The following is a 9,325-nucleotide window of genomic DNA, read 5'->3' as shown; positions in this document are numbered from 1 at the left end:
TAATCCATCTTAATTTATTGAGGCTATATAAGATTTTAAGTCGGGTAAACATTTGTTTTCTGTACCTGTAGCTGGCTAATGACTTCAAGTCACTCTGTTTTTCAAGAAGATATTTTCAAAGGTAGCATTAGGCAAACCTCAGCCATAACTTCTCCTATGGCAACAATACTGATTGTATTAGCCTGAGTACCTTAATCATAAAATCACAGAATTACAGAAATATTGGTTGGAAGGGACATTCTGAGGTCCTCCTCCAGAGTATAACTACCTATTGAAGTGGCCCTATCACTCGTTCAGGTCCGACACAGTTTTCAGTTAAGTCTTGAATTCCATTAAGTACAGAAAATCTACCTCTATGGGAAGCTTCTTCCAGTGCTCTTGGTGAAGAATTATTTCATAATGATCATTCAGAGACTCATTCATTGGCTGCTGTTGTATCATCTGCCACCACTGAGAAGAATTTTGTTTCATCAATTCTGTAGCTGCTCTTAAAGCATTTATAGGCTGGTATAAGTTCACTCCTGAAAAACATCTTTGCCAGAATAAATAATATCTGTCTTCCAAAAACTGCATGAATTGCTCAATGTATTGCAGATATTCTTTGCCAAGCCAGGCACGAAATATATGCTGAAGTAGAATTACATGCATTTCAGTGTTAAAAGCAACAACAACAGCAAAAGCCTTCTAAAGATCATCAGCTCTTTCATTTCATGGCAGACACTATTTATTAAATACAACTTCTGAATATTATAGGATTGCACTCTTTTATTCTGGAATCCATAAACAAGTTATAAAAACTTCCTATTTAAGAAAAGATCAAGCGGAAAACACCGTTGTCTGCTTTTGACTTAAGAAACACAGCTATGGCTCTTTTCCCTGTGATATTCTGCAAATCTAAAGAGCTACTAGATATTGCTACTGTACTCATTAAATCACAAAGAACAATTACATAAGAAACGTAAATTTTTGCATAGTTGGCTACATCACCAAAGGATTTTGGAGAAATCAAAACTGATTTCCTAAGTGGTGATGTGATTCCATTTCTTTTAAAACCTCCAAATGTAAAAAACAACTACCTTAGATCATGTAAGGTGGAAAAGACAAGTGTGCAGTGAAAGATTCAGTTATCAAGAATATAGTAGAAACATTGACTTCTTAATATATTTTTATATAAAACATTTACTTAGTAATATAGGGGAGATAAACAGATTTAGCATAGTGTTGCATGAAATTGCTGTAGTGACAGAGAATACATTCTAGAAAATGCATTAAGTAGTGTAAATGTATAAATGTATACCAGTAGCAAAAACAAAAAAAAAAAAACCTCCTTTTGGAAGTAGTACAATTTCTAGCACATGGATTCTTTCACTTACAAGATGAGTGAAAATTGCATAAGTACTCTTCAAGGATTTAGCCTGTATTATGGATGTGTTTAGAACAAGGTAAATTAATATTTTTCAATATTAAAACATGTTTTTTTTCTAGATTTTTTTTCTAGCATATAAACTACTTAATTTTAAGTCATCTTTATCAGACTAAAATTTTGTACACCATTTTGCTGCTGTATTGTTACATCCTCCTACAGTTCTGGTTTCTTTTTAAAACAAACAAGCAAAAACCAAACAAAACCAACCAAACAAACAAAGAAAACCACCACTAATTTAATACTTACATAACACACAAGGTTCTTTGGACCAGGCATAATGATTCACTCCAGCCCTACATATTCAGGAAGTTATTAGAGAGGGACTATGGAAGTAAAGCAGCCTCAAATGCAACAGAGAAATCAAAGGTGCCAACTAAAGACAGAGAAAAATATACTGAAAACAATATTGCAGAGAGAATGTATTCAGTTATGCAATACAGGCAGCTGCTAACGCTTGTCACAACAGGATAAGACACAAAATGATGAATAGTGTCAATAACTCTATTCCTCAGAAAGAATTAAGCTTTGATTTGGACAAAAGTACTTTTGAGCAAGAAGCAGAACTTTTAGGAAAGCCAAAAGACTATTAGAAAATATATCGGAAGAACCCAAAATCTCATCAATTTTCAATCCAGATAGACTACAAGCTACCTTAAATTTTCAAATTAACATTGTAGTGAACATAGGAAAACATTCTGTCCTGCTAAACTTGTTTATATGGTGAAATTGAAATTCAAACCCTTCAAAGTGGACCAGGCTCTTAGTTGTGCACACACCTATGTTTCGTGTGCATGTGTGCATGTGTGTGCCTATAAATGTATGTGCATGCAAAAGCTGCTCCCCTATACACAGACTGGATGACTTTCATTTGTGAAACTGTGTTCAGATGAGTGTGCTAATGCTGTATTTAAAGGAAGGAAGAGTTACTTCAGTAAGACCAAAAGCTACATAACAATAATAAAAAAAAAAAAAAAAAAAAAAAGTCTTTATAGTCTTTATATCCTCAAAATGTTGGACTGAAACACATCAAATTACTATTATTACTCTTAGGCAATGTTTTGGACCAAGACTCTCCTAAACTAAGTGCAGTAGGAATTTGCCACGGGCATTAAAGCTGGAGAAAAAACAATAGGTATTGACCTCCTCTGACTTGTAACTCGTATATTGTAGGCACTCGTCACAGAACAGTAACACTAACTACGTAAATTACTACGTGCCTCTTTTTAATCCCTAAGGACATTATGTTCGAGAGAATAACTTTTTAACCTGTTTCAAAAAAACTTTAAACTTTATTATTCACAGTGCTGACCTCATCCTTTGTGCATGTTTCTGATTTCAAAGCTGTTACTGACAGCAGTGTGAGTCCCACTTGGCCTGAAGACTATAACCGGTTTGCTTAATTCACGTAATTGAATTGCTGTGGTAGAATTGTTTTCCACAGCTTGTAGATCATTCTCTAAATAACACCTTCTTCTCATAGCAGCTGTAAAAATTTGTGCAACTTCAATAAATAGTGTTTAGTGGTACAATACTAAGCTTTTACTAGTATTTCGACAACTTTCATCAGGCTACTTTAAGTTGAGACATAAATAAATCATTATAAATTAGGTACGTAGGCTTCTTCCAAAACCTATCTTTTTCATTTGCTGCATTCCAGACAGTCTGGATTCTTCATTAAGATACTAAATGGCCTGCCAGCTCACCTGCCACTAGTGCTGTGGAAAACAATTGACAGATACGGATACCCACAGGAGCCTTACTGAGGCTCTCGACAGAGCTAAGAAAAGCGGAGAAATAATGTGTAACTTCAGGAGAAGGAGCTCTGGTTTACAGATGGAATGGTTTTGAAGAAGACTGACAAAGTACTTCTTCCATAGATGAGAAGTTATAAACAGATTTTTTGAACAAAGGGAGAAATGCTAAGATGGAACCCGGTATAGTACTTCGTGGCCTGGTGCAAAGGTCAGACTTATTTCAATGTTTGAATTAAAAATAAAGTAAATAGCAGTGAGTCTGTTTCTCATTGTCTGATTCAGACAATACTGAATCAGCAATAGCAAACAATGAGGACAGTGAATTAATTCCAGTGTACCTAAAGAGACTGTGTGCTTTGACCTCTTACATTCATGCCAAGAGTGTTGTCTGACACTTACACAATCTCTCAACCAGATGCTGCAGTAATGAAATTCACTTCTATCAGTTCTCGAGTACTGAAAAATAACAGAGCAACTATTATAGTAATCACAGTGGGCTGGAAAGGATTTGTAATATGACCTCTAGCATGGGACTGAATTACAAATTCTAAATAATCTCCTGCATTATTCATAATTACAATATAATTATTTGATTACTACATTCTTATTTTTAGCGGCTTGATTTGTAGAATGCACAAAAGCTCTGGTCAAGGCCAGAGACCATTGACTATGAGCTGTGGAGACACAGGAAATCAAAGATGGATATAAAGAACTTTATATATCAATAGAATTGCAAACCCTGATTTAGGGATCCAAACTCATTATATTGTGTAGGAAGCAGGAAACTGCTTGGAAGTAGCAAAGTACGAAAATGAACAGGAGGAGGCATAGCTGAAATCCTATATCCAGACTATAATCTAGAGTCTTAACTCCCAACAAGAGTCTAGTATCTTTACCTACTGGAAACGCAGAGGCTGTAATTCTAAAGGTGTCTTACAACTATTCCTTCAAGGAACACACTGGGACTCATCCAATTCCTTTAAATGGGGTAAGAAAATGAAGATCCCTGGGTAGAGAGAGGAGGAACGGCAGGAATAGGAGAAAAGAGGAAAAGGAATAAGGGCACTGACAATATCTAGTCTAACACTATTCTGAATAGAATACTTGTCCAGGTGATGCAAGAGAATAGGTTCAGTGCTATTTTCAGCCTGAAAAGGCTTAAATACATACTTCTGATTCCCTAATATAATTTCTTGTTTATTGTTTTATTTGCAATGTGGAACATAAAATGCTTTCTTCACCTCTTGTTGAAACTAGATGACTATGCAGAAAAGAATGGAAGGTTCATGGAACCAAGAAGAAACCATGGAAACCAGAGAGAATCTTTAACAGTCCCTTCCAACTCAAACCATTCCATAATTCTATGAAAAAGGGACACAACTCTACAGCCTTGTGGCTAAAACACTCTGATGGGAAGGGGAAGGCCATGCTGGTGTTTGGTCTCGTATGTGCATTTTATACCAAAAATTATTGTATAAGAATCTGAAGAACCAAGACCAGAAGCTATGGCCATCCTTGTAGGTGACTTCCTAAATGTGAGGCAGAAAAGCCATGTTTAGTTTTGCACTTACCTTCTGCTCCAGTACATTTACTGTTCTCATTTGGAACAACCCCAATAGGAAAGACACAATGAGAATAACTGAAGTCTTCTCTGATTATAGTTTATTTGGTTGCATGCACTGCACGCTGCATCACTGAAGGCAGCTAGGCTGGCATGGAACCTGTGCAGCTACAGCAGCAGCACAAAGAGGGAAAGATCAGGTTTGACTTGGTGTGACCTGTTACAGCTCTGTTACATGCACACCACGATGAAGCCTGTACTGGTTACCAGTCCTACAAATGCACCACCCATCTACGCATAACAGGCAATGCAAAGCAGGTTCCTGTACAGCAATCTGGGACTCTCACCTTAGCTAACAGAACCTGGTGCATGCACAGAGAACAAATGCTGTCTCCATGGTGCAGACAGCAGCACACAGCCTGCGAGCAGTTGCACTCATGTGGTGCTACAGCTAGATGAATTTACATTTTGACAAATGATTGAGCATGGACGTACTCTCAGGGACTCTGATCCTCGTGCTAAAGGAATTGCCAAACACTTTTGGAAGACACATCTGGGAGAGGAATGGGGTAACAGCCCAAAATATTAACTGGCTGATAGGTGAACTGATGACATGGTATTTATGACAGCAATTTCCATTAAATTGAGCTGCCTCCTTAATAAATGTCACTTCTGTATTACTTTCTGAGATTCAATAAGGAGCAAAGCAGCCTATTTAGTTTAGAAAAATTATGTAAGATTAAAAATACTAGGTTTTATATAAGGTTTTATATTGCCTCCTTCCTGAATACACTGAAGGCAATTACACAACCATGAGACCACCTGGCAGGGACAGTTGTCTCTGAAAGTTTCTCTTCTGGTTGAGTTGTTTAAGCCTTCTTAAGGATTCAAGATTTTTTTGTCATTCTTTGAAAAGAGAAAAATATTGAAGGGATGTAACTGAGATAAAAAAGCAATAAGAAAATAATGTAATGTTCCACTTGATTTTTTGCAGTATTTGTCCCCAAAAAAATATATCCAAATGAAAGGTTGCAGGAAGTGTCCAAGCTGTCATAAGTATCTGTGTCCCATAGTCTTCATTCTTATTATTTTGAGAACTCTCAGTGTATGCTCATTCAAGTCACAAAGTATTTTTTCAATATTGTATCTCCAAAAAAAAGGGGAAATGTTTTCTCATTTTTGTCTGCCATCTAGTGTTTAAAAGCAGAATGCCAGTGTTCTGCATTTAGAAAGCTGAAAAAAATGGAGCACTACACAGCTTCTGCCTGTCATGCTATGTTGATGAAAACAGAAAACTGCATTTCCCTAAGCCTTAATTAAGATGTTACATTTAAGCAGTTATCTCAGATACCATTACTAGTAGAATACTACTCTAACAATTTATGTTAATTTGTTCTAGTGCTTTGAAATCCTTGGGATAGTTTTTTTTTTCTGTTTGTTTCAGTGTCTTAGATGATTGTGCTGCATTTCCAGGATACCATCCATAATCGACTGGGCAAGTGATTAAAAAAAAAGTCTGTATATGCCCAAATGGCATATAATACGGGTCCAAAGTAATGGGCAGAGCCTCACTTTGGTGCTGATCCATGCCACAGGATGCAGAGTGTCATGGAGTTGAGGAATCAGTACAAGAGTTAGGAGTCAATCCAATGGTTCAGTGAAGCTTCAACTTGCTTAGGATAAGAAAGAAGTGTGGCACTGGAGGAGGGAGATAGGTGAAGATGGAGGAGAGGGAGGGGGAGAGGGAGAAGGAGGGGGAGAGGGAGAGGGAGAGCTCCATCTGGGGTAAAAATCAGACCCTTTTTATATCCTTGAGATAGTCTCAGGTTACCTATGTAAATGCCCGTCAAATAGCAATGAAGAGTAAAATTTAATTTTGTAAGGAATTCCAGAATGTATTAATTTCAGTGTATCTGTTCCACCTTTTATAGTGAAGGAGACTGTAAGGAAACAGAAAACTTTCATATATCGTAGATCAGAAAAGAGAACCCTAGAAAGACAAATTTTGGAACAATTACTTCTGTAAATACCCATTTCTTATCCAACTGCCTCACAATGCAATGCATGATGACTTTCTTCACAACCAGCAGTCCAAGGCATGTATATAATTGTGAATGCTATAAATAATTCTTGAAATTTAAAAGTATAGTGTAATTATAAATGGGCACAGAATGGACACAATAGTCTGGCTTTGAAATGTCAGAAATCACGTACATCAAAGAACAATTCTTCTTTCATTAAAGCAGGAAGATTTACCACAATTTTTGAGCTATAATTTGATTTACAGTTTGCATCTTATCTACAAAAACATGCATGAGCATATACATTGGGAAAACATTTTGAAAATTTTATTTAAAAAAACATATAAATAAATTACAGGAACAGCACTAATTAAAATCAAACTACTTTAAGTATTATCCTGAACTGGAAACTGTCACAACTGAAGTGACCATTCTGACAACGTTTAAGCATTGGGAATGCAATCTAATAGAGATCAGCTAACAAAATTTTGATAATCACAACAAATCCTTCTTTGAGGCTTTTCATAGAAAGTATTGAAGCAAAAGTAATTTTTAAATAGCTAATGTACATCCTATTAAAATTAAAATACATCTCAAAATGTGATAAATGTGTTCATTTACTTATTATATGAAAAGTACTGTAAGTGGAGATAGCCACCTTCTGCGTGCCTCAGATAGATTCACCTTTCTTACCTAAAAAGCAGGCAGTTAGTCAAATGGGATGAATCAACTCTCCTTTAACTATAAGGAGAACTCACAAAATTAGCCTAGTGCAGCTGTCTATCTTTTAGATAAATGAATTGAAACCAACTCTTCTTAAGGTCCCCTCCACAGTAAAGAAAAGGCTAAGCTCTCAAACTGTTTGAGAAGGTGTGGACGCAGAATTTGTGCATGGGAATAGATGAATGTATGCCTTTTTGTCCAGTGTTTTCTTAGTTCTTTTGCTGATTTGTGTGGTTGTTTTGCAAACCTGATGAATCACAGGCCTCTGAACACATCAGATCAGACAGGTACAGCCATCCTCAGGGAGACCTGTGTGGCAAGAATGTCTGGGTTTGCAATTAGACTTGAAATGTGAAATCCCTGAATCTTTTCCTTAGGAGAGGTATGAATCACAGTGGTATATACATGTTGTGCATATCTCTGTGGTAAAATGAACGCCTGAGCAAGCACAGAAAGGAATTTTACAAAGACCTTATGGGAAAAAGGTGACTGTTCAGAGCTATGTAAAGGTAAAAGGGACCGCATTATGAACCACATAATTTGCCAGTCAAAGAAAGGCAGGATGTGCATGGGCAGCCTGTGGCCAAACTTCCTTCTTACTGAAGTTGTTGGTCTTGTTTTGCGTAATTCTTTGTTACCATAAGAATGCAATTTATCCTACTAAATGCCAGCTCAACTCTTGCTTCAGATGGGCAACTGCTTCTTAAGCCATGGTACAAGATCCACCCCGATTCACCAGGCAGCCAAACAAGGAGGAGTCCTGGGGCATGCAGAACAGCAGGTGCAGCAAAGGAAGCTGCTTAGCCTAAAACCCCTGGCAAAGAAACTACTCCTGTACCATAGCCTAAAATCTACCAGTACTGTGTTGTTCTCATAGCAATAAGTGGCCTTTACCTAAAGAAACTCACAAAACAATGGGCTACCTGCTACCTGCATCACAACTACTTGAAAGTAGGCTGCAGCGAGGAGGGTGTCAGTCTCTTTTATCAAGTGACAAGTGTCAGGAAAAAAATTCTTAATGGAGAGGGTGGTCAAGCATTGGAAAATGCTGCCCGGGGAATTGGTGGAGCCCCTATCCTTAGATGGATGGATGTAGTGCCGAGGGACATGGTTTAGTGATGGGACTCAGTAGGTCAGGCTGAGAGTTAGACTCGATGACCTTTAAGTCATTCCCAACCTAGATGATTCAATGATTCATTTGGTTTAAAAACAAACCTTACAATATATAGTGAAAACCCACACCAAACTAAAGAATAGCCCACAAGTCTTAAAAACATTTGCCAGCAGTAGGCCATCACTAAATAATACAGGTAGGTATTCATCTATGGACAGGGAGTGCAGACCAGACCTGCAGAAGACTGACACAGTCCAGAAAGCAGCAACCTGAAGAAGACCTTGGAGAGAAGATCTGAGTAATTGGGTGCAACCTGTTGGTGTGCTGTGCCATGGAGATTCTGGACAACAAGCAACTCTCAGAGCCACTGAGCACTTCACTGAGGTGAAGTGCTTTGGGAGAACTGCCTCTGTGTCTTGCCCTGGTACTCTTAAGATTCATAAAAATCTGAGAGGGGGCAAAAAAAGGAACTACAAATTATTCAATGTGCTATAATCCCCTGGAAACAGAGGGGAAGGCGCTGAGCTCTGCTCTCTGGGGACAGCGACAGGACCCGAGGGAACGGCATGGAGCTGGGACAGGGGAGGGTCAGGCTGGGGGTTAGGGAAAGGTTCTGCACCCAGAGGGTGCTCGGGCACTGGGACAGGCTGCCCAGGGCAGTGGTCACAGCACCCAGCCTGATGGAGTTTAAATAAGTGTTTGGACAGTGCTCTCAGACATCGGGTC

Source organism: Netta rufina (genome assembly GCF_964035555.1).
Source record: "Netta rufina genome assembly, chromosome: 1".
In the NCBI taxonomy this organism is placed as follows: Eukaryota; Metazoa; Chordata; class Aves; order Anseriformes; family Anatidae; genus Netta; species Netta rufina.
This window is presented reverse-complemented; position numbering follows the sequence as displayed.